The sequence below is a fragment of the Schistocerca gregaria genome, chromosome 1 (assembly GCF_023897955.1).
Source record: "Schistocerca gregaria isolate iqSchGreg1 chromosome 1, iqSchGreg1.2, whole genome shotgun sequence".
Classification (NCBI taxonomy): Eukaryota; Metazoa; Arthropoda; class Insecta; order Orthoptera; family Acrididae; genus Schistocerca; species Schistocerca gregaria.
In genome coordinates, this window is record NC_064920.1 from 754,446,648 (window position 1) to 754,469,407 (window position 22,760).

Here is a 22,760-nt window from a genome sequence, read left to right on the forward strand (position 1 = left end):
TGTGCCTCAGGATTGTTAATTCCTGAACAAGTAAATTTTGTGGCAGTGTCCTGCAAACGTGCTAGCCAGAAAACATTAATGAGTGCCTACTGTGCATACATACAAGCTCACATCAGATTTGTGATATTGTGGGGAAATTCTCCAGCTGCCCTTGACAAGTGCCACGAGGCTCGTTAATGGAAGGTAAACTAGAGACTCTTGAAGACCCATTTTCAGGAAGCTGTAAATCCTAACACTGCCTTGCTTATATGTTCTTGATACTTTAAAATTCTTAAGGAAAGAAAAATAAATGCGTAATGCCAATCAGATGCTGACCTAAGAAGAACAGTGATATACAAACATAATACTAGAAGAAACTCAAACCTGCATACTAACACAACTCTGTCAAAAGGGAGCATTCTGCATTGTCCTCCAGCTATTCAATAAGCTCCCATCAAATCTAAAATCTATGGAAGGCAGTACACAATTTTGTAAAGCCTTGAAGTAATTTTTGCTGTGTCTTTACTCTATATTTACTCTATAAAATTAATACATAAGCTAGTAAATTTGCTGTTTATGTGCAAGGGTAACACTTGAACTATTCAGTGAAGTTAACCTTGTACAGTGGAACCTCATTTAATGAGCACCTCCCATAATGAGCAAATCCCATAACGAGCAACACAAATTGTAAAAAAATGATTCACTTAACGAGCGATGTTTTGCATAATGAGTGACGATAATTTAATGTGACGTCACCAGCCATTTGCGTTTGGAGGGGGAAATGTTCTACTATATGAACACCTTTCATTATTGGCAGCGGCATATTTATTATGTACTGCAGTTTGCACTCTATCTGCTACCATCTTAGTGCAGCTTGTGATCACACAGTGTTTTTTTGTGTGCAGATTTTAATAACCTTCATTGCTGATTTAGCATGCACATACAATTGGTCTGCATCAAATATTTACACTAACCTCAAGAACATGGACAAGATTAAGGAGACAGACGCTTCAAAGGGAATGGCAATAGTATCTAAACAACGGTTTCGTATTCTGGACGATGTCGAAGGTTGCTCCTTATATGGACAAACAGGGTGTATATGACCCGGGAAAAACCCAGAAATTTTTCGGAATTCCAGGAATTTTTCCTTGTTTTAGTTTTCAGCTAAACTTTTGTAATTTTGACTGGTAAGAACTGATACTCTAGCAAAGAATGTTGCTGTATCCTACTACTTGAGAATAATACTGCAGCAGTAAAACATAAACAAGGGAAAACAATCTTTTGTTGGAAAGGAAATGTGCCATTTACAACATCATGCATGCACAAGTATTTGCAAACAGCAAAAATATGTCAATGGCCTTAGGACAAAGACTATGCAGTACTTTGTAACAATAAACTGCTTTCTGCGAGCATGACGTCACAGCTGTTTTCTTTAGGTTCAATTGAGCAATTACGAGCGGGCTCATGGCATGCACAGTTGACTCGGGTATGAGCTGTACCTTTGCCCACTTCTGGCTAGTTTGAATGTGGCTACTAGCTGTATCAGCAGTAGCAGCAAGCAGCCAGGTGCTAATGAGAAAAATTTGTCTCATGCACCCTAGCTGCCAGATTCAGCATGAACAGAGTTGTCTAAATTGTATTGGGATGGGGGTAGTCTATATTCACTACATGAAGAAAACAATGAGAATGGAGACTTACTATGCCACTTTGCAGTGAGGAATAGCATGATTATAATAAGTTCCTGTTTCCTACACAAAATGATCCATATGGGCACCTGGAAGTATGAAGTAAATGGAGTAGTCAACCAGATTGACCATATTTTAGCGATTGCTTGCCACTCCATGTCAGTTATGGGTGTACGGAGCTCCAGAGGACCAAACTGTGATTCAGACCACTTTGTGATAAAATCAGTCTTGAGAGAGGAACTCTCACTTACAAATGGCAACAGAATAGGAAAGATGATGTAATGGAACCCAGATAAACTGAAAATTCCTGATGAAGTAAAAAAATACCAAGTAACACCAAGCAGAAAGTTGAGCAATGAAGAGACTGCAGTAGGAGTAAATGAAAGGTGGAACAGGATTGAAAAAGCCATTAAAGATGCTGCAGAAGAAATAATAGGCATAAGAAGGAACAGAAGAGCCCAGGAATGGTTTGATGAAGATTTCAGGTAAGAAATAGAGGAAAAGAACAGGGCAAGAACAAAAGTGCTATAGAGAGAAATCAGAAATAATGTGTAACGATATAGAGGATTTAGAAGAAGAGCTAACAGACTGTGCAACAGAAAGAAAATAGAGTGGACTAAGAAGAAATTTCAAGAACTAGAAGAATTAAAGGAACAGAGTGAAGTAAGAAAGTTCTATCATGCTGTAGGCAAATTGAAGAATAGATTCCAGCTAAATACAGTGGCCTCTTCCAGTGAAGATAGGAAAATGATAAGGGATGAAGAAAAGTTAGTGGGAAGATGGGCAAAGTATTTCAAAGATACTCTAAGCACCAGCCTAGAAGATGAAGAAACAGCTGCGCAGGAAGAAAGAGTGGGGCTGGAATTAGATGATGAGACCAATGAGGCAAGAAAGTCAACACTACTAGAGCTCTCCCAGGCTATGCACTAGTCAAAAAACAATCGAGCCCTTGGGGAAGACAGCATTATCCCTGAATTAATAAAGACTGGTGGTGAGGCTGTAATAAAGGAACTGCACACATTAATATCAAATATACATGAAACAGAAACTATGCCAGACAATTGGAAAACTGAAATAATAAACCCCATTTGTAAGAAGGGGACAGAACAGCAAGTAAAAACTATAGGGTTATAACACTCCTAAGCACAATTTATAAGATCTTCTCAATTACATTAAACGAAAGGATACAGAAGTGTGCAGAAGGCAAAGAAGGGGAATATCAGTGTGGCTTTCGACCAGACAGAGGAACAACTGATCAAATATTTGTGATAAAACAAATGATGGAAAAGTTCAATGAATATGATATAAATCTGCATTTCCTATTCATCGACCTCAGACAAGCCTTTGACAGCATAAACCAGCAAGAACTATACACAGTACTGAAAGAAGTTGGTATATGTGCTGAACTATTAAGACTAATCAGAATGACAGTGACAGAGACAAGAACAAAAGTGTAGGTCCTTAGCAGAGCAAGTGAAAGCTTTGACTTTAATAAAGCTGTGAAGCAAGGTGATAGTCTCTCCACTGTCCTATTCAGTATAGCCGTGCATAGTGTAGTAAATAAAATCAACAAAAGATACACTATATTCATGAAAACTAGCCAGATATGTGCATATCCTGATGACATTGCTATAACAGGAAGAAACATCAATACACTCAAAGAAACATACCAGGCAATGGAAACAGATGCCTTCAAAATTGGCCTCGTAGTAAATGAAAACAGAACAAAATATATGGTAATATCACATGAGGCCAGAAGAACCCCTAAAAACCTAAACATCAATTGGAAATACTTCAAAGCAGTGCTCACTGTTAACTACTTGGGAGCTCTAATAATAAATGATAACAGTTTTGGAAAGGCTATCAGGGAAAGAATACAAGCAGGAAACAGAGCTTACTTTGCAAATATGCAACTTTTCAGAAGTAGCCTTGTTACAAGAAAAACAAAACTGCTAATATAGAATTCCCTAGTCTGCCCAGTTATCACTTATGGGTCAGAGGTATGGATATTGACAGAACATGATAAAAGTGCACTAAGAACCTTTGAGCATAAAATACTACGCAAAATCTATGGGCCAATAAGGAAGGAGGAAGGCTGGAGAATATGCTACAGTGCCAAATTACAAGAGTTAATACAAGGTAGGGACATAGTAAAATTTGTGAAATCACAGTAAATATGATGGCTAGGACACTTGGAGAGAATGACAGGGGCAGAATTCCAAAGAAAATGATGAAAGGTGTGATCAATCCATTCAGCGAGGCAAAAAGGGAGACCTAGAAGAAGATGGTTGAAGAAATCAAGGCTCACCAAGGGCTGCAGTGCTACTGAAGAAGAAGAAGGAGGAGGAGGAGGGGGTAGTCTATTTACATTAAGGGATTTTACTGTTTCCTCTTCATTTACAGCTCCCACATCAAACGAAAACAAAATTGATTTTTGTGGCCTGGAGCTAACAAGTGAATTAAAATGCATTCACATAATTATGGAAACCAAAATGTATATTATTATGATTTTATTTTATTTCCACATTTTTGGCAGTCAAGCATTAATCGCCTTGCAGTACAATGAAGTTTTTTGGTTTGTTGAAGAAATTCAGCTTTATTAATCTTTCCTGCTGAGGCAATCAATTTATTTGAAATGAAGTGTTTCATTCCAATTATTTGCTGAATTTCAAGTGCACGTTTTCATCTTCTTCCATGAATGGCATTATGCCACAATAAAGAGCCAAACATGAGATAGTACAGTACTGGTACTCCAAGAAAATTTACAGCCCAAAAACCACACTGTAAAGCTTAATATCAGGTGGGGCCTACTTCATTGTGAATCTGGACTAACCAATGTGCACGTCAAGCTGAATTATACATTTTCGTGTGGTTTCGAAATTCTGATGCTCTTGGAGTATCCTCTGATGTCCTGTTTCTTTTATGGTGTAATGTAAGATCTCTTAATGCTTTATACATACGAACTTGCAGGCTTCCTATATCACCATAGCTGCGCTTGCGAAATAATGCCTGTTTTCTGACACTGCCTGGCAACTGCTAAAACGAACATATTTCTAACAGTCTCAGAGAAAGGGTTGTGAATGGTGCTTTGAAAAGTGTTAATTTCAAAATGAATTATGTGTAAGAATGTAGGATGAATTTATTCTTAAAAGAATTTCAGAGTCAGAAGAGCAGACATTTCTGTCATTATTTTAAGTTTAATGGAAGATTTGTGTGATGTGTCTTAAGAGTATAACACACCCAAAAAAAGACCAATATTACATTTAAAAGCTTAGCTTTTCTTGTAGCTACACTGTGTATATTAATGTCAACAATTAACTATTCCTCTTTGTTTGTTCGCACTACTTAACAGTGATCTTGCTATTGGCTGACTACAACACGTGTCCTATGCTCTCAATACCTGCTGTTATCAGCAGGCGAGATCACGTGGCATGAGATATGATTGGTTTACAAAAGGGCATTGCACTCTCAATTTTAACTCTCTGGAAACTAACGTGCTGTGTTTGGTGGAATTCGAATTTATACTTTCGTAATACAAAAATATGCAGCGTGTATGTTGCTGCTCATCAAAGATCTTTCTAAAACTTCGCTCCTTTTCCCCTCCCTAAAGTGCTTGGAACTTCTACACCAGTGTGCAAAACTTTAACCATTCAAAGGATTGATAAGGTTCACAGTTCTGAGAGACAATCTATCGAAAACCTACTGTCATGTAGCATGGATAAAGTGTATTTTTGCCTGGGAAAAAGTATATTTTTTAATCGGAGTATCTGGAAAAACTCCGGGAATTTTTTTTCCTTGTCTGCGTATGCTCCCTGACAAATGAAAATCAATTGCAAAGCGACACTGTTAACGAGATCATTATTTGTGAGGAGGTGAGAATTATTTTTGCTGATCTCTTTAGGAAGGCATTGGGATCATCAGCGACCAAAGAAGTGTTTAAGGGAAGCCGTGGAGGGTTCGAGAAGTTTAAGAGAAGAACCAACACACAGGAAGCAGACAACTTCATCAGCAACTTCAAGATGTTCATAGATTCTGGCGATGGTTATCTGCCACAACAGATTTTCAGTTGCAATGAGATGTGCCTATTCTGGAAAAAGGTGTCGAAGCATATTTTTATGGGCTTGAGTGACACATGGAACTTTTTTGTGTTTGAGTCAATGCAGTTTTTGATCATTTGGTGAAAAAAATATTTGTTTGAGATGAATCTGCCACTCCATGTCCTGCTTTCTATGGCCTTTGCTCCTGTCCATTCTCCAGCCCTACAAGACCACCTCGTTGAAGAATTTCAATTCGTCAAGATCCAGTTTCTGCCCCCCCCCCCCCCCTCCCCCGACCATTCTGTTACTCCAGTGTATGGACCAGCATATTATTTCTAACTTTAAGATCTGCACTCTTCAAACCTTGCTTTGAGTTGACTGAAGCTACCAATCTCACTCATAGAGTTTTGGAAATATCATTTCAACATCATTATGTGTGTCAAGATGATCCAAAAGGCATGGGAAGGGGTTACCAAGAGAACTCTTACTTCTGGCTCGATGAAGCTTTGGTTGGAGTGCATTGTCGAATGTGGCTCTGAGGCACTTAAGTGGATCCCATAGTCAACAAGATCTTGTCTTGAGCCATGAGCATGGGACTAAAAGTGGATAACAGTGATATCGATGAACTTTTGGAAGATTACACCCAAGAAATGACCACCAAAGATCTTACGGATTTAGAGTGTGTTTCACAGCAGGCAGTTGTGGAGAGGAGTCATTCAGAGGAGGAGGAGTAATCTACTGGTGCAATAAAAGAAATGCTGAAAGTGTGGGAATCAGTTTCCTCATACATTGATAATCATAACCCCATAAAAGCAGTGGCTGTGTGTGCTACAAATTTATTTGACAATAATTCTATGTTGCATTTTTGCCAAGTGTTGAAAGGTTGGCAGAAACAAATGACTAGATGTAGGGTGTGATCAATAAATAGTTGGACTGAATTTCTGTAGTGTAAACAGAGTGGTGGTGGGGGCTTGGACCACCTGGTCATGAAAGTAGGGAGCCTTTCGGAGAGACAGATTTTTTTTACAGTCGCCTGCAGGGAAGCGGAGAGCGAGTATGTCCATTTTTGAGGTCCTATGTTCGGTAGTGCGGTCATGTTGCAATATTTAGAAAAATCTCGAGCAGTGCTACGCTATCAAATTCTGCGTGAAACTCGAGAAAACCATAACGGAGCCCCTCGGAATAATTAAGGATGCCTACGGGGATGCTGCCCTGAGCCTCGCAACGGTGTTGGAGTGGCAAAGGTGTTCAGGGAGGAGCAGGTGCTGGTTGAAGATGACCAGCACACAGGTCATTAATCAACTTCAAGGACTGATGAAAATGTGGCCAAAGTGAAGGCACTTCTGGACTCTGATCGATGCTTAAACATTCGCCTGATGGTTGATAAGTTGGGGATTTTGTGTGGTACCATCCAAGAAATTGTTACTGAGAATTTGGCCATGCATAAGGTGTGTGCCAAGCTTGTTCCAAAAATCCTGAGTGACAAACAAAAACTGAATCATGTGTAAATTTCCAAGGAAATTCTGAACAGTGTCCAAGAAAACTCAAATTTTCTTCAGTGTGATTACCAGTGACGAATCGTGGTGTTCTGAGTACGCCCCGAAGACCAAATGCCAAAGCGTTGAGTGGCACACCGCCAATTCCCCGCGTCCATAGGAAGCCAAGGGTCAGAACCATACTCATCTGCATTTTGACCATTGTGGTGTGGTTCACCAGGAGTTTGTGCTCCCTGGACAAACTCTTAATGCTAAATTTTACATGGAAGTGCTTGAAAGATTGCGCAAATGCGTCCTCCAAATGCGGCCAGACATCGCTGCTTGTTGGCAGCAGCACCACGACAACGTGCCGTGCCACTGTGCGCTGCGGGTGTTGGAATACCTGGCCAAGAATAGGGTTGCCACATTACCTCCCACTCTGTACAGTCCAGATCTGTTACCGGCAGACTACTTCTTCTTTCCCCAGTTCAAGCGGGACCTCAAGGGTCACTGATTCAACTCTGTAGATGTCCAAAGCACCATGATGGGGTCTCTAAACAGGATCACGGAAAGCAAGTGCCAGAAGGTGTACGTGCAGTGGGAATCGAGTTATACATGTTGCGTTGAAGCAGAAGGGCACTACTTCAAGTAATACTAAGGATTTGTAGTTCAATAAAAAAGTTAGAAAGACCTACTACTTATTGATGACACTTTCTAGCTTCCTAGTGAAAAAGAATTAGTACATAACATTGCATGTATAATTTTCGTTGAATAAATCTCGTGCATAAAATAAAACTTTTTCTGCATGGAATGCATATTGTATTTTACATTAATTTATAAGGGATAAATTGTTTCGCCTAATGAGTGTTTCACACTATGAGTAAGATTCTGGATTGAATTATGCTCGCTATGGCAGGTTCCACTGTACAGTGCAATCCATATAAATGTGAACTATTTTAATGAGTCGCAACATGTGAACCAGTTATGGGACACATTTGCAATTTTGGTAGATGATAGTACACATTTAGGACATGACATACATACATACAGAGTCCTCATTGCAAATGGTGAAAGCACCCTCCACCAGCATGCACAACTGGACTCATTTTACTGTGTTACATGACATTCTGTGAAGTGTGTCCTCTCCAATGTTGCTTACTTTGTGTGTTGACGTCATTCAGTTCTGCAGTTGTCCTTAGTCTGTTCTTGTACACTCGGCTTTTAGGGTACCTCCATTAGTGAAAAGCCATGCCGGGGGGGGGGGGGGGGGGGGGTCGTAGATGAGGTGGTTAGATACCCACGAAATTTTTGAAGTTATTCTGTCACAAAAGAAACTGGTTTCAAGTTGCATGGAAGTGTTAGACGTGTGACACGTTGCTTCATCTTGTTGGAAATAACCTTCTGTATGTTCAACATCATCCAGCTGCTCTACAAATGTATTGAAGATGAAGATGCCCATATTAACTGTAATGTCTACGGTTGTATCAAAGAAAATGGAGCCAACAATCAAGCAAGCTGACACTGTGTTCCACACTCTATCCTTTTCATCGTGCAGTGGTGTTTAATGGATGATATGGTGGTTTACAACAGCTTAGTATCTGCTGTTTTGTGTGTTGATGTTACCTGACAGATGGAACCATGCGTCATTTCTAAACCAAGTTATGGAGAGAACGGCTGGATGTTAAATTAGAAATCTCTGAAACCATTGACAATAAAACATTCTTTTCACTTGGTCTATTTCTTACAGTGCTTGCATCTTATGCACTCTGTATGGTCCCAGTGCCAAATTTTTTGCAGCTCTCTGGCATGTGCCATAAGAAAGGCCTGTCTTCTGGCTCAGTCTATGCTATAGTTTCCTCCGAATTTATCAGTAGCCTCTGCCCTCATTGCTGGTCTTCGTTTACCACTGTCACTGTTTAGTGCACCAGTTCCTTAAGATTGGTAACATTGTTGCCTTTGTTGGAACATCGTGGACATTGAATTGTCTCTGGAATGCCCATTGTATTATAACCAATGAGTTTCTCTTCCGCTATGTTTCCACAACAAAAAACCGATCCCGAAGTGTGTATTGCATGTTTCTGCCAACTAAGGACTGTAAACAAATGACTAATTTACTTGTTCTTGTCACGCCGCCTGAATTACACACACTCAGACTTCACAAACCACGACCAATAAGGCAGTGAATGAACTAACACAAGCAAAGCAACGTGGCGTTATGCTGGGCAAAGGACGTCATGCACAGAAACAACAAGCAACTTGCCAACAACAAACAATACTTCTGATTATTCGCAGAGCTACTGAGATCAACGAATTAATTTAGTGTATGATTGTAAAAGAAAGAGATGTTGGTAGATATCCTAAACTCATATGATCTGATGCAGACTGTGTTTTATCCAACTAGGGCGCAGGAGAACCGTAGCACAGCCGTAGACAATATTGTTATTCATTCTGCATTACTAGGTGGGCCTTCATTACTAGAGTGGCCTTTCAGACCATGAAGTACAAGTTTTAACACTAAAAGGCTTTTGTACTCAAACAAGTGTCACATATAATTACAAACTATGTAGGAAAGCTAATCCAATGGCAATAGAGAGTTTTTTAAACCTCGTTAAGGAACGAGAGTGATAGATTGTTTATAGTTCCAATCACATAGGTGGCAAATATAATGCTTTCCTTAACACATTTCTCTTGCTCTTTGAGAGTTGCTTCCCATTAGAATGTTGTAAACAGGATATTAGCAGTAAAAGGCAGCCTAGGTGGCTGATTATTGGGATCCCCATGCCTCATCGGACTTCCAAGAAGGCCTCCAAGAAGAAGTCTTTATCCCGCTCTCCACCCTGACGTGTTTCGTGTGACGCTCCATCCGTGAGTTGCTGCTCCCGGCCGCCCTCAGTTTCGCCGGGACACTCTGCTGCCAGGTGCTCAGCTGGCCTGTTGTCAGCAAATGATGCTGCCCCTCCTACGCAACCCAGGAATGTGGCCGCAGCTGGCGCCGACTTGATGGAACAGTATCCGCCTCCCGCCGGTTGTAGCGTTGTTCCCTCGAAACCTGGTCCTCCGCGGCCGTCGAGGTGACCAGCTCTTCACCCGTTTCGTTCCCCCTTTTTTCTGACTAGCGATGGCTTTGTTACATTGGAACATAAGAGGTATTCGATCTAATCGGGAGGAATTACAACTGCTCCTCTGCCTGCACTGTCCGCTCGTCCTTGGTCTCCAGGAAACCAAGTTGCGCCCAACTGACGGTATTGCTTTTACCCACTATACCTCGGAGCTGTCTGACCTCACCCCTGTGGACGGTATTCCAACTCATGGTGGGGTCATGTTGCTCATTCGGGACGATGTCTATTACCATCCCATCCCATTGACCACCCCACTCCAAGCAATAGCTGTCTGTATTACTCTTTCTGCCTTTACTTTTTCTGGTTGTACTGTCTACAGTCCATCGTCATCTGCAGTTAGTCAGGCTGACATGATGCACCTGATTGTTCAGCTTCCTCCGCCGTTTTTATTGTTTGGTGACTTCAATGCCTGTAATCCCCTTTGGGGCTCGCCTGCATCCTGTCAGTGAGGCTCCCTCTTGGCAGATGTCTTCAACCATCTCAATCTTGTCTGCCTCAATACTGGTGCCCCGACTTCCCTCTCGGACTCTACTCATACCTACTCCCACTTGGACCTCTCGATCTGTTCTACCACTCTTGCCCGTCGGTTCGAGTGGTATGTCCTTTCTGACACCTATTCGAGCGACCATTTCCCCTGTGTCGTTCGTCTCCTGCACCACACCCCACCCCACGTCCTTCGAGCTGGAACATACCGAAAGCTGACTGGGGACTTTACTCCTCCCTGGCGACCTTTCCGGACCACGATTTTCTCAGTTGTGACAGTCAGGTCGAATACCTCACAGCTGTTATCATCAATGCTGCCGAACGTTCCATTCCTCGTACTACCTCTTCTTCACGTCGTGTTTCTGTCCCTTGGTGGAATGAGGCTTGTAGAGACGCTATCCGTGCTCGACGACGTGCTTTACGCACCTTTCGCCGCCATCCTACGTTGGCAAATTGTATTGGATACAAACGACTCCAAGCGCAAGCCGTAGAGTCATCAAAGACAGCAAAAAAGCTTGTTGGGCCTCTTTCACCAGCTCCTTTAACAGTTTTACTCCCTCTTCTGTCGTCTGGGGTGGCCTGCACCGGCTGTCGGGCATTAAGGCCCACTCCTCAGTACCTGGCCTGACTTCAGCTAATGAGGTACTTGTTGATCCTGTGGATGTCTCCAGCACCTTCGGCCGCTTTTTCGCGGAGGTTTCAAGCTCCGCCCATTACCACCCTGCCTTCCTTCCCAGGAAAGAGGCAGAAGAGGCTCGGCGACCTTCCTTCCACTCGCTGAATCTGGAAAATTATAATGCCCCTTTTACTATGCGGGAACTCGAACATGCACTTGCACTGTCCCGGTCCTCTGCTCCGGGGCCAGATGCCATTCACGTTCAGATGCTGACACACCTTTCTCCGGCAGGCAAAAGCTTTCTTCTTCATACCTACAATCGCGTCTGGACCGAAGGTCAAGTCCCCATGCGTTGGCGTGTCACCGTCGTTGTTCCTATACCCAAACCCGGGAAGGATAGACACCTTCCTTCTAGGTACCGCCCCATTTCTCTTACAAGCTGTGTCTGTAAGGTGATGGAGCGCATGGTTAATGCTCAGTTAGTTTAGATTCTTGAATCTTGACGGCTACTTACCAATGTTCAATGCGGCTTTCGTCGCCGCCGCTCCGCTGTTGACCACCTTGTGACCTTGTCGACATTCATCATGACCAACTTTTTGTGAAAGCGCCAAACTGGAGCCATGTTCTTTGATTTGGAGAAGGTTTATGATACCTGTTGGAGAGGAGGTATCCTCCGCACTATGCACAGGTGGGGTCTACGCGGTCGCCTGCCCATTTTTATTGATTCCTTTTTAAAAGATCGAAAGTTTAGGGTACGTGTGGGTTCCGTATTGTCCGTCGTCTTCCTCCAGGAGAACGGAGTGCCTCAGGGCTCCGTCTTGAGCGTAGCCCTTTTTGCCATAGCGATCAATCCAATTATGGATTACATTCCACGTAATGTCTCAGGCTCTCTTTTTGTCGATGACTTCGCAATTTACTGCAGTGCCCAAAGAACATGCCTCCTGGAGCGCTGCCTTCAGCGTTGTCTTGACAGCCTATACTCATGGAGTGTGGCTAATGGCTTCCAGTTCTCTGAAGAGAAGACAGTTTGCATCAACTTTTGGCGATATAAAGCGTTCCTTCCGCCATCCTTACATCTCGGTCCCATTGTTCTCCCATTCGTGGAAACAACTAAGTTTCTAGGGCTCACACTGAACAGGAAACTTTGTTGGTTTCCGCACGTCTCTTATTTGGCTGCCCGTTGTACACGTTCCCTTAATGTCCTCAGAGTTCTTAGTGGTTCATCTTGGGGAACGGATCACACTGTCCTGCTTCGCTTGTATCGGTCCATAGTCCGGTCAAAGCTGGATTATGGGAGACTCGTCTGCTCGGCTATCCCTCTTACGCCGTCTCAACTCCATCCACCATCGGGGGTGGCGTCTTGCGACTGGGGCATTCTACACTAGTCCCGTTGAGAGTCTTTATGCTGAAGCTGCCGAATTACCATTGACCTACTGGCGCGGAGTACTGCTTTGTCGGTATGCCTGCCGGCTGTTGTCAATGCTCGACCACCCCTCTTATCAGTCCTCCTTCGCCAATTCTCTCGACCGTCGGTATGGGTTGTACGTGTCTGCCCTGCTGCCCCCTGGAGTCTGCTTTTGTCGCCTGCTTCGACAATTGGATTTTGCCCTCCTTACCACCTTCAGAGAGGGTGAGAGCCCGACATCACCTTGGCTCCAGGCTCCGGTTCATATTCATCTCGACCTCAGCTCGCTCCCGAAGGAGGGTACTCCGGCTGCAGTGTATTGCTCATGGTTTGTCGAACTTCGTGCGCGACTTGCCAGTCACACCTTTATTTACACTGATGGCACCAAAACTGACGATGGTGTCAGCTGTGCCTTTGTCGTCGGGGCCGTCACCTTTAAATACCGGCCCCTCGACCAGTGTTCCAGCTTTACGGCCGAGCTTTTTGCTCTCCATCAGGCTGTTCAGTATGCCCGCCGCCACTGCCATTCGTTGTATGTACTATGCTCTGATTCATTCAGTGCTCTTCAGAGCCTTGGAGCTCCATATCCGGTCCATCCCTTGGTGCAACGGTTCCAGCAGTCCCTCCATTCTTTTGCTGATTATGGCTCTCCTGTCAGCTTTCTGTGGGTTCTTGGCCATGTAGGAGTGCCTGGGAATGAGGCTGCTGATGCTGCAGCCAAGGCTGCATTCCTCCTGCCTCGGCCAGCCTCCCATTGTGTTTCGTCATCTGACATTAGTTGGGTCGTTTGTAAGAGGCTTGTCATTGTGGTGGGATACTTGGTCATCACTTCAAGGAAGCAAGCTCCGGGCTGTAAAACCGTTCCCAACTGCTTGGACAACCTCCTCCCGACCATCTCGGCGAGAAGAGGTCCCTCTGACCAGGTTGCGGATTGGGCATTGCCAGTTTAGCCACCGCTACCTGCTCTCTGGTGACCCAGCCCCACAGTGTCCTTGTGGTCATGCATTGACAGTGCGCCATGTTTTATTGTTGAGTCCCCATTTTAGTCAATCTCGTGTTGTCCTGTCTCTGCCATCTACTTTACAGGATATTTTAGCTGATGACGCTCGAGCAGCTGCTCGTGTTCTTCATTTTATTACTTTGACTGGCTTGTCCAAAGACATCTAACTCTTTCACTTATTTTATCTGCATCTTTGTAAGAACTTTCTGGTGTCCCCCCCTTTGAGTTTTACTAGATTCTATGTGCTCTTACAATTGTGACTGGGCACTAATGACCTCAAAATGTTAGGAGTAGTCACAGTCAGCCGACAGTAGCCCATTACAAACACTATTTTGAGATGCTTAAAAATGTTATTAGGAAGGCAAAGAGTATGTGGTACGCAAATAGAATAGCTAATTCACAGGATAAAATTAAAACCATTTGGTCAGTTGTGAAGGAAGTGTCTGCTCAGAAGCACAAGGTCGATGATATGAAGTCAGTTCACAGTAAAAACATTTCTGTTACTGATAAATCAGATATATGTACAGTATTTAACAATCATTTTCTGAGCATTGCTGGTGAATTAAATAAAAATTCAGTTTCTACAGGGTATCATATAACTCTCTTGGCAAATGCCTTTCTGAAATTGATGTCCGAAATGCTTCTCTGTGATACTGACAAGGGGGAGATTGAGTCAATAATTAAATGACTGAAGACTAAGGACTCTCATGGATATGATGGCGTGCCTAGCAGAATATTAAAATACTGTGCTGCACAGGCTAGTCCTGTATTTAGCCACATTTGTAATTTTTCCTTTAGGAATGGTCAGTTTCCTGAAAGATTAAAGCACTCAGCTGCTTTATAAAAAGGGAGAAAGGAATAATGTAGACAATTTTAGACCTGTTTCTATGCCATCAGTGTTTGCAAAAGTTGTTGAAAAGGCTGTGTATGTAAGGATAATTGATCATTTTATATCACACAATTTGCTATCAGATGTACATTTCGGCTTTAGAAGTCGTTTAACAACTGAAAATGCTATAGTCTCTTTTCTCTGTGAGGTACTGGATGGGTTAAACAAAAGGCTTTGAATGCTAAGGATACTTTTTGATTTAAGTAAGGCGTTTGATTGTGTTGATCTCAAAATATTGCTCCAGTTGCTGGACCATTATGGAATACGGGGAGTAGCTCACAATTGGTTCACTTCTTACTATAACAACAGATGGCAAAAGGTCGTTATTCACAGTGTTGAGAATGGCTGTGATGTGGGGTCTGAGTGGGATACGGTCAAGTGGGGGGTGCCTCAGCGATCAGTGTTGGGGCCACTCATTCCTTACCTATATAAATGACATGCCCTATAATATTATGGGTAACTCTAAAACATTTCTGTTTGCCGATAACACTAGCTTCGTAGTAAAGGATGTGGTGTGCAGCATTGGCTCGGTTTCAAGTAGTCCAGTTCACGAAATAAGTGCATGGCTTGTAGAAAATAAACTAACACTAAATCAAAGTAAGACTCAGTTTTTACTGTTTCTAACATACGATTTAAAAAAAAAAAAAAACTATGTTTTAATTTCTAAGAATGGGCATATGATTAGTGAAACTAAACAGTTCAAATTTCTGGGTGTTCAGATAGATAGTAAACTGTCTTGGAAAGCCCATGTTCAGGATCTTGTTCAAAGACTTAATGCTGTCATTTTTACTATTTGAACAGTATGTGAAGTAAGAAATCGTTCGACACAAAAATTAGTCCACTTCGCTTATATCATATGGTGCTATATTTTGGAGTAACTCTTTTAATTCTAAAAGGAATTTTTGGCCCAGAAACGGGCAGTTCGGGCAGTAAGTGGTGTAAGTTCACTAACCTCTTGTTGAACCCTCTTCACCAGTCTGGGCATTTTGACAATGGCCTCTCAATGTATATAATCTTTACTGTCATTTCTTGTTAACAATATCAGCTTATTCGCCAGAATTAGCAGCTTTCACTTAGTTGATACTGGGCAGAAATCCCATTTCCTTTACTCTTGTGCAGAAAGGTGTGCAGTATACTGCTGCATCCATTTTCAATAAGCTACCACAATAATTCAAAAATCTTAGCAGTAATCCAAGCACTTTCAAATCAAAACTGAAGAGTTTCCTCATGGGTCATTCCTTCTACTCTGTTAAGGAGTTCCTTGAAAAATTAAGCTGATTGATGTGTTATATTGTTGATTGCATTCACTTAGAATTATGGCTTGACTTTTTTGGGTCTATAAATATTTTATTTTTATCTGTTATTACTTTTATGTTGTAATTTCATGTACTGACCCATTCCATGACCTTGGAGATTTGCTCCTTAATTTGTTCCTATGGAACTAGACATGCAAATAAATAAATAAATCATTAAGACAACTTACCCATTTCTATGAGCTTCTGGAGGGAAATTAAGGCCCATTGCAGTAGTTCAGGTTTATATGTATCACCGTGTGCAAACCTATTGCAATATACTGTTGGTAAATCATAATCTGCTCATTGTATATATTAATGTATTTTGATCGAGGGCTGTAGCACACTGTGTAATATCAGATCACATGGACCAAATAAATAAATAATCAACAAGTCACAGCCAACACCACATACCAAAAAAATAAATCGCATAACATGATAGTATCACAGGAAATAACATTTTGAACAGTTTGACTCCAGGAAGAACCAAAATTAAGGACACTGCAGTTCCAAATGCCCTGATTAGTACTGAAGTAATGACTTTAAATAACCTAGAAGCATACATACCCGTGTCTTCATAATGAATCAAGCGATGATTCGTAATGTTGGGACATCTGTGCCAGATTGTAACTACCCTGCTCTGGATCTTTGCCTGTGGTGTCTACCTTTTTAAAAATCTCCTCCTGGTATGAATGGGCTTGAAAGAAAATACACAGTGCTGCAGGAAATGATTTTCAGTTTTTTCCTGTTTATATTCCCTTTCTGATGATCAGCTTTGTAATAGACAGGAGTCTCAATGTTTGAAGCAATGAGCAATTTGCATTAATTAAATAACATTCACTAATGGCACTCATGGCTGACTTAAATATTCATTTACGTGACTTTGACATATTGGTTTCACATTTTAGTAACTTGGCAGTAACTGACTGAGAAATGCATAATGTTTGCAAGTTCACTAGTAGACCCAGATTACATAATACAATCTGAACTAATAATTTATGGCTCATAAGTACATGATCTACCAAAATCCTACCCACGTCGTCCAAAGATGTGTTCTGCTTGTAGTGTTCTGGGATATTTGTAATCATCCCCACACACCATTGGAAAACCGTCGATAAGAGATGCTTGTGACGAAGTTAAATAAGCATAAATGTAGTAGGAAAGGGAAACTGTTTTCCTTTCTTGTATGCAGTGTATGTGCAGCAAAATCCTTTGGATTCCAATCACTTAGCAATCAATACTTGCTGGGAGATTAATAATATGTGTGTGGGCTTGAACTTAGGACCTTCACCTGGCATGGCATACAGGTTTAATCTTCCAGAAGAGCTTCAAATTGGTGCACACCCTGTTGCTGAGTGAAAATCCATCCTGAGAACACATGCCAATATTCTTTACTTTACTTGACATAATGGAAGAATCATTCTGATAACCCATTACACAGAGGGAAGATGAAGAAAAGTGATTGGAAAAGTATTTTGACACATTAAAAGTGAGCTGCTGCTCTCAAATGGAGACATCTATCCAGTCTCCAATCATTCCAAACTAAGTTGCAATACTGTGTTAGCGAAGCCACCACAGAAGCAATTGCACAACAACAGTCTACTTCAAAAATAGAAGTAGTTAATGGAATAGTGGGTGTTAGAGTATTTCAGTGAATGAAGGAAACAGTGAGGATCTATAAGCAACATAGCAGCCAGCAAAACTATAACTTGCTAGAAATATTTTTGGATACTAAGAGAATGCATAAGGACGAGGAGGAGGAAAAAGCAACATGTTGGCAGATTTTTCTGTATACTACTAATATCCGTTACCTAATTTTCAATACTGAACAGGTGCTAGAGAAGTAGACACCACCCTCAGCCAAAAATCTTACAAGCACAGATGTTCCAACAAGTCATCCAAACTTTGTAACAGATTAAAACTGTGTACTTCCACCAGCACCTCATATCCTACCTTCCAAATGTCACAGAAGTTGTTCTGTATACCTTGCAGAACTGGCACTCCAAGGAGAAAGAATATTGCAGAGTTATGATTTAGCCACAGCTTTGGGGGATTGTTCCCTCGGAAAATTTTCGCCCTGCAGCTGAGTGTGCATCGATTTAAAACTTCTTGGCAGCTTAAAACTGTGTGGCAGACCAGGACTCGAACCTGGGGACCTTTGCCTTTTGGTGGCAAATGCTCTTTGTGGCGGATTGAGAGTCATACTTGGAAGCCCCATTCAGCAGAGCACTTTCCCGCAAAAGGCAGATGTCGTGAGTTCGAGTCTCCATCTGGCACACAGTTTTAATCTGCCAGGAAGTTTTGCTCTTACTGATCAAGCTGCAGAGCACTCTCAACTTTAATAAAATAATACTCCACCTGATCCAGAAAGTGCCCCCTACAATTTGGTTTTGGTTTTATCATGTAAAGGATAGCAATATGTTCTAGATGTTTATAGTAGAACATGAAGTAAACATAACATTATGCTTCAGAAAATGGACAGGAAGGGGGAAGAATTGATCTGATGTCATTATACTGTCCAATAATACTACTAAAATGTGTTTACAGAATGTAGGAGCAGATGATCGAATACTAGCTAGAATAGTGTTTTGAATATTCTGATCTTTTCCCAAGTAATCAGGAGTGTTTTCAAAGTGGGAAAGATACTGAAGAAACTCTCACCAATCAGGTAAGGAACATCAGTCTATTTTAGCAGAAATGTGCACCTTCTAGTAGTGCACACAATACCCCTGCCTCCTGGCATTAGTCATGAAAATAAAGGAACAAAACGTAACATTCAGTTATGCAAAACAATTATTATTTTTATCTTTGATCAACAACTTTTTTGTTATAAAGAAAAGATTTTATTATCTATTTACGGTATGCCTTTAGAAGGCTGTGTGGTGCATTTGATGTAAAAGAAATGGATTGGAAATTGGAAATATCCGTAGCCTTATCATCTTCATTCATGTTTTATTGTGCTTGAAGTGAAGTGTCAAAGGTAATTGTGCTAGGCATATACTACTTCTCCATCAAGACAGATTGAGCTACTGATTTTTTTTTTTTTTGGGGGGGAGGGGGGGTGGACTTTTTAAGATGCACATGAAATATTTAGCAGAAATGTGAGATGACTATCAGCATAACCTGAGCGATGATGGGAATTAGTTGGAAATTGAGTATTCACTTTGTTCTAATAGAGAAAGCGATCCAGGATCTTCAGCCTGTGATCAAATACTGTCTGAGGCACGGAAGGCCTTAGGGAATGATGCCATAACTAGAATCATATATCTGATCAATAGAATATATGACTCAGGTGTCTGGCTTGAAGATCTCCTTAAGACCACAGTTGTTCCCTTACCAAAGAAATGCACTATCAATCTATGTAAATTTTATAGAAGAATTGGTTTTATATGCCGTGTTACCAAGGCTGTGACTGTAATAATGCAGAGAAGAATAAAAAGAAAAATATAGGATATCAGTTCGGATTTAGAAAAGAAAGAGGAATCAGAGATGCATTGGATGTCTGAGGATGATGTGAGAAAGATGTTTGGAAGTGAATAAAGGAATGTTGCTTGTTCTGTCACTTTTATAAAAGCATTTGACAGAATTGACTGGTGCTAGCTGTTGAATATTCTGAAAGATATTGGTGCAGATGGTTAAATTATTTACAAAACATGCCACAGTAATGAATGGCCAACAAAAGTTATAAATGACTAGCGAGGATTTGGATGAATGGAAGGTACCAGGTCATGGAAAACGTTAATTTTAAAAAAAAAGTTAAAATCTTTACTTCTGTTTTTAATTAGCAAACTTCACAAGTCATAGTGAAGATCATTAATCCTTTGCACAAGTTGAACCATTTTGACCAAGCTGTCTTGAAAAGATGAAATCAATAAGGGCATTAATTTGAGTTGTTGCCCAATGTTCAATTTAACAGTTACAAAAGACTTTCATCATAGCAGTTTGGAAGCCAGTTCAGCGTATGCCTCCACAACTGTTGAAATATTTACGTACTTGTTGATAACACAACTAAAGCAGGGAAAAGTTTACACTGTTAAATCACAAGATACAACTTATTAGTGCAAATGAACATGAAGCAAAAAAAAAAAAAAAAAAAAAAATCCTGATGCTAAATTGATCAGTGAAAAACAGAATGTTTACTTAAGTACAGAGGTGATTTCATTTGTATGTACCTCCTCTGATCATCTTGTGAATAAGCATAAACAACTATACCAGCAACTTAAAACATTAAAATATTAAAATCATTCTAGACATGTAGCAAATATGTTAAATTCATTTATAATAAGAGTAGCAAAACTTTAACTGATTGGCTAATGCATGTAGTTTAGCACACATAACTGTTTTATAAACCTTTTCTTGTTTTAATAGCACAGTGGAGAGTGCAACAGATAGTGTCAAGGCTAGTGACTATACAGTACAATATTTACATAAAATTGTGATTTCTTACAACCACTTGCAAGAGAAATCATGATAATATGACTGAAGATATAAATTTAAAATAAAAATAAAGAGTTTTATCTAGTAGAATCTGGTTCAGCTAAAGAATTAACCGTTAGTTGTACTATTAATATGCCAATGCATCGAACATATGCAATGGTCACCTTTATAAAAGCAGTTGAGTGTCTCCCCCAAAATGCTTTAATTAGTACCAAAACCTGTCCCAATCATTAACAGCCACATGCTGCAGATTGTAAATGGCATCAAATCTCTTCACACAGTCAGGTACACCCCATGCTGGCCGGAACTTACTTCACTGCACCACACTTCATTTGTATCATATTAATCATCAAATGATGCTGGATGTGCAGATCTGTAGAACAGATTAACCCTGTAAAGATCAAAGTCTGCAGAACTTGACCACAATATCTGACAGGCTTGTGGCAATTCAGATCAGAATCATCACTGCAGAACTTGCAGAAATGTGATTTAACTGCACCAGTGCTAAACACATGATGACATTTAGCATGTCAGTCATCAGTCACTTGGGCTTAGGTAGCTAACCACCAGCCGAAACTGCGAGAGAGCCCTACACCGCCGCCAGCACGGAATCATATCTTCGTAGTGGCACTGCTGTGCCACCTAGATGGGCAGTGCAATGCATGTGTTCACTCTCAATAATGTCCAGGGATGATCACAATCGCTCTGTCACACTCGAGGCATTACCAGTCTGGCTCAGCTAAAACAACTTTTTATGGGACAGGAAGTACTGTTTAGAGCAGAAGAAGATGGATCTGAAGAGGTGGATATTGAAAGAAGTATGATACAAGATTGATGTATGTCACCAGCACTTTTCACTATGTATGCTGAAAAGCTAATCAGTAAGACCTTGGAAAAATCCAAAGGACTTGAAGTGGGACTAGAAGAATAAAAACCATCAAGCATGCTGATGATACGACTGTGCTAGCAGAAATGGGGGAAGAGTTCCAGGTAATAGCAGAGAATATTAGTGTGGGTAAAGAGTTTGGAATGAAACTGAACATTGGCAACACCATAGTGTTGAGGAACCAGAGCAGATAATGACATGATTAATTTATCACTAGATGGAATGGTAGGAGAACAGGTGTAGTCATTCCTATATTTGGGAAGCTTGATAACTTCCAGCGGAAGTTGTACATAGGAAGTGAGATGCAGAATCTTAGTGAGAAAGAGAGCTTTTGGGAGAGTGGGAGCTTTGCTGACAGCCAGAAGGACCTCCTTCACACTTGGGAAGATATTTGCCAAATATTAAGTGTGCAGTGTGGTGTATTACGGTTTTGCAGTGTGAGCAATCAGGCAGAAGGAATAAAAATATTTCAAAAATTTTGAAATGTGTTTGTGTAGAACAATGGAGAAAGTGAAATGGATCAACACAATAAGAAATGAAGAGATACTGAGCAGAATGTTAGAGGAGAGGAACTTCACAAGGATGATACAGAAGAGGAAAACATCTTGGATCTTACATAAGAATTTTCCACTACTGATAAACATGGAGGGAAAAGTAGGAGGAGAAAAAGAAAGAAGTTAGAAATGCTAATAGATGTTAGGAGAGGAAGAAGTTCACAAGCAAATGGAGGAGGAGGCTCAAGAAAGAGAGATGTAAAGACTATCCAGTTGGTATCTGTCTGAGGACAAATTTATTCAAAGAAGATTGTTCTAAAATTATGTTTGGTGATGACATGCTCAGTCATTGATGTAAATGGTTGTTATGGATCTGGCAGTGACAGCATACATAGTTATTCTCCTGGCCCCACAAACCACACCCAGTTTATGGCCTCATCAAGTAGCCTTCTCCATGGTGTTCTGACCTTGGCATCTTCTTCCTTTGCTCCAAGTAGCTAAGATCCTTGGCCAACTGGTCTGTCCATTTTTTATTTTTTCTGTCTAAATGTCTTTTATAGTTTTTAGTTTTCAATGTTGTCTATTATGGATAAATCATAGTTCCTTTTATACTGAAGAAGGTTGGGTTATCACAACTGAAAACTAGGTTAATCTAGCTAAACATTGCAATTGAGGCTGTTGTTAATTTAAAATTTGTATCAAAATCCTTCTAGTAGTTTCTGAGATTAGCCTTCACATACAGACAGAAAAACTCAGCAGGAGACTTTCTACATCTACATCTGAAAACCACCAGGAAGTGGTTATGTAGTGGTATCAATAGAGGTATCATGACAGCAGAACTTGTTGCATATTAGAAGCACTTCAGTTATGACCATAGGTAAAAATTACATAATAAGTTATTGTGAATGACTACCTGATCTAACAATTCTGAAGAATTAACACATCAGTGAGATGAAGAAATCT

The 22,760-nt window shown here is 40.9% G+C and overlaps 1 protein-coding gene across 2 annotated transcripts in view; it reads left to right on the top strand.

Annotated features, from left to right (window-relative positions):
- LOC126267760 (ER membrane protein complex subunit 1) overlaps positions 1–22,760 on the top strand; it is a 124,252-nt gene that overhangs the window by 22,723 nt on the left and 78,769 nt on the right. The window lies entirely within an intron of this gene.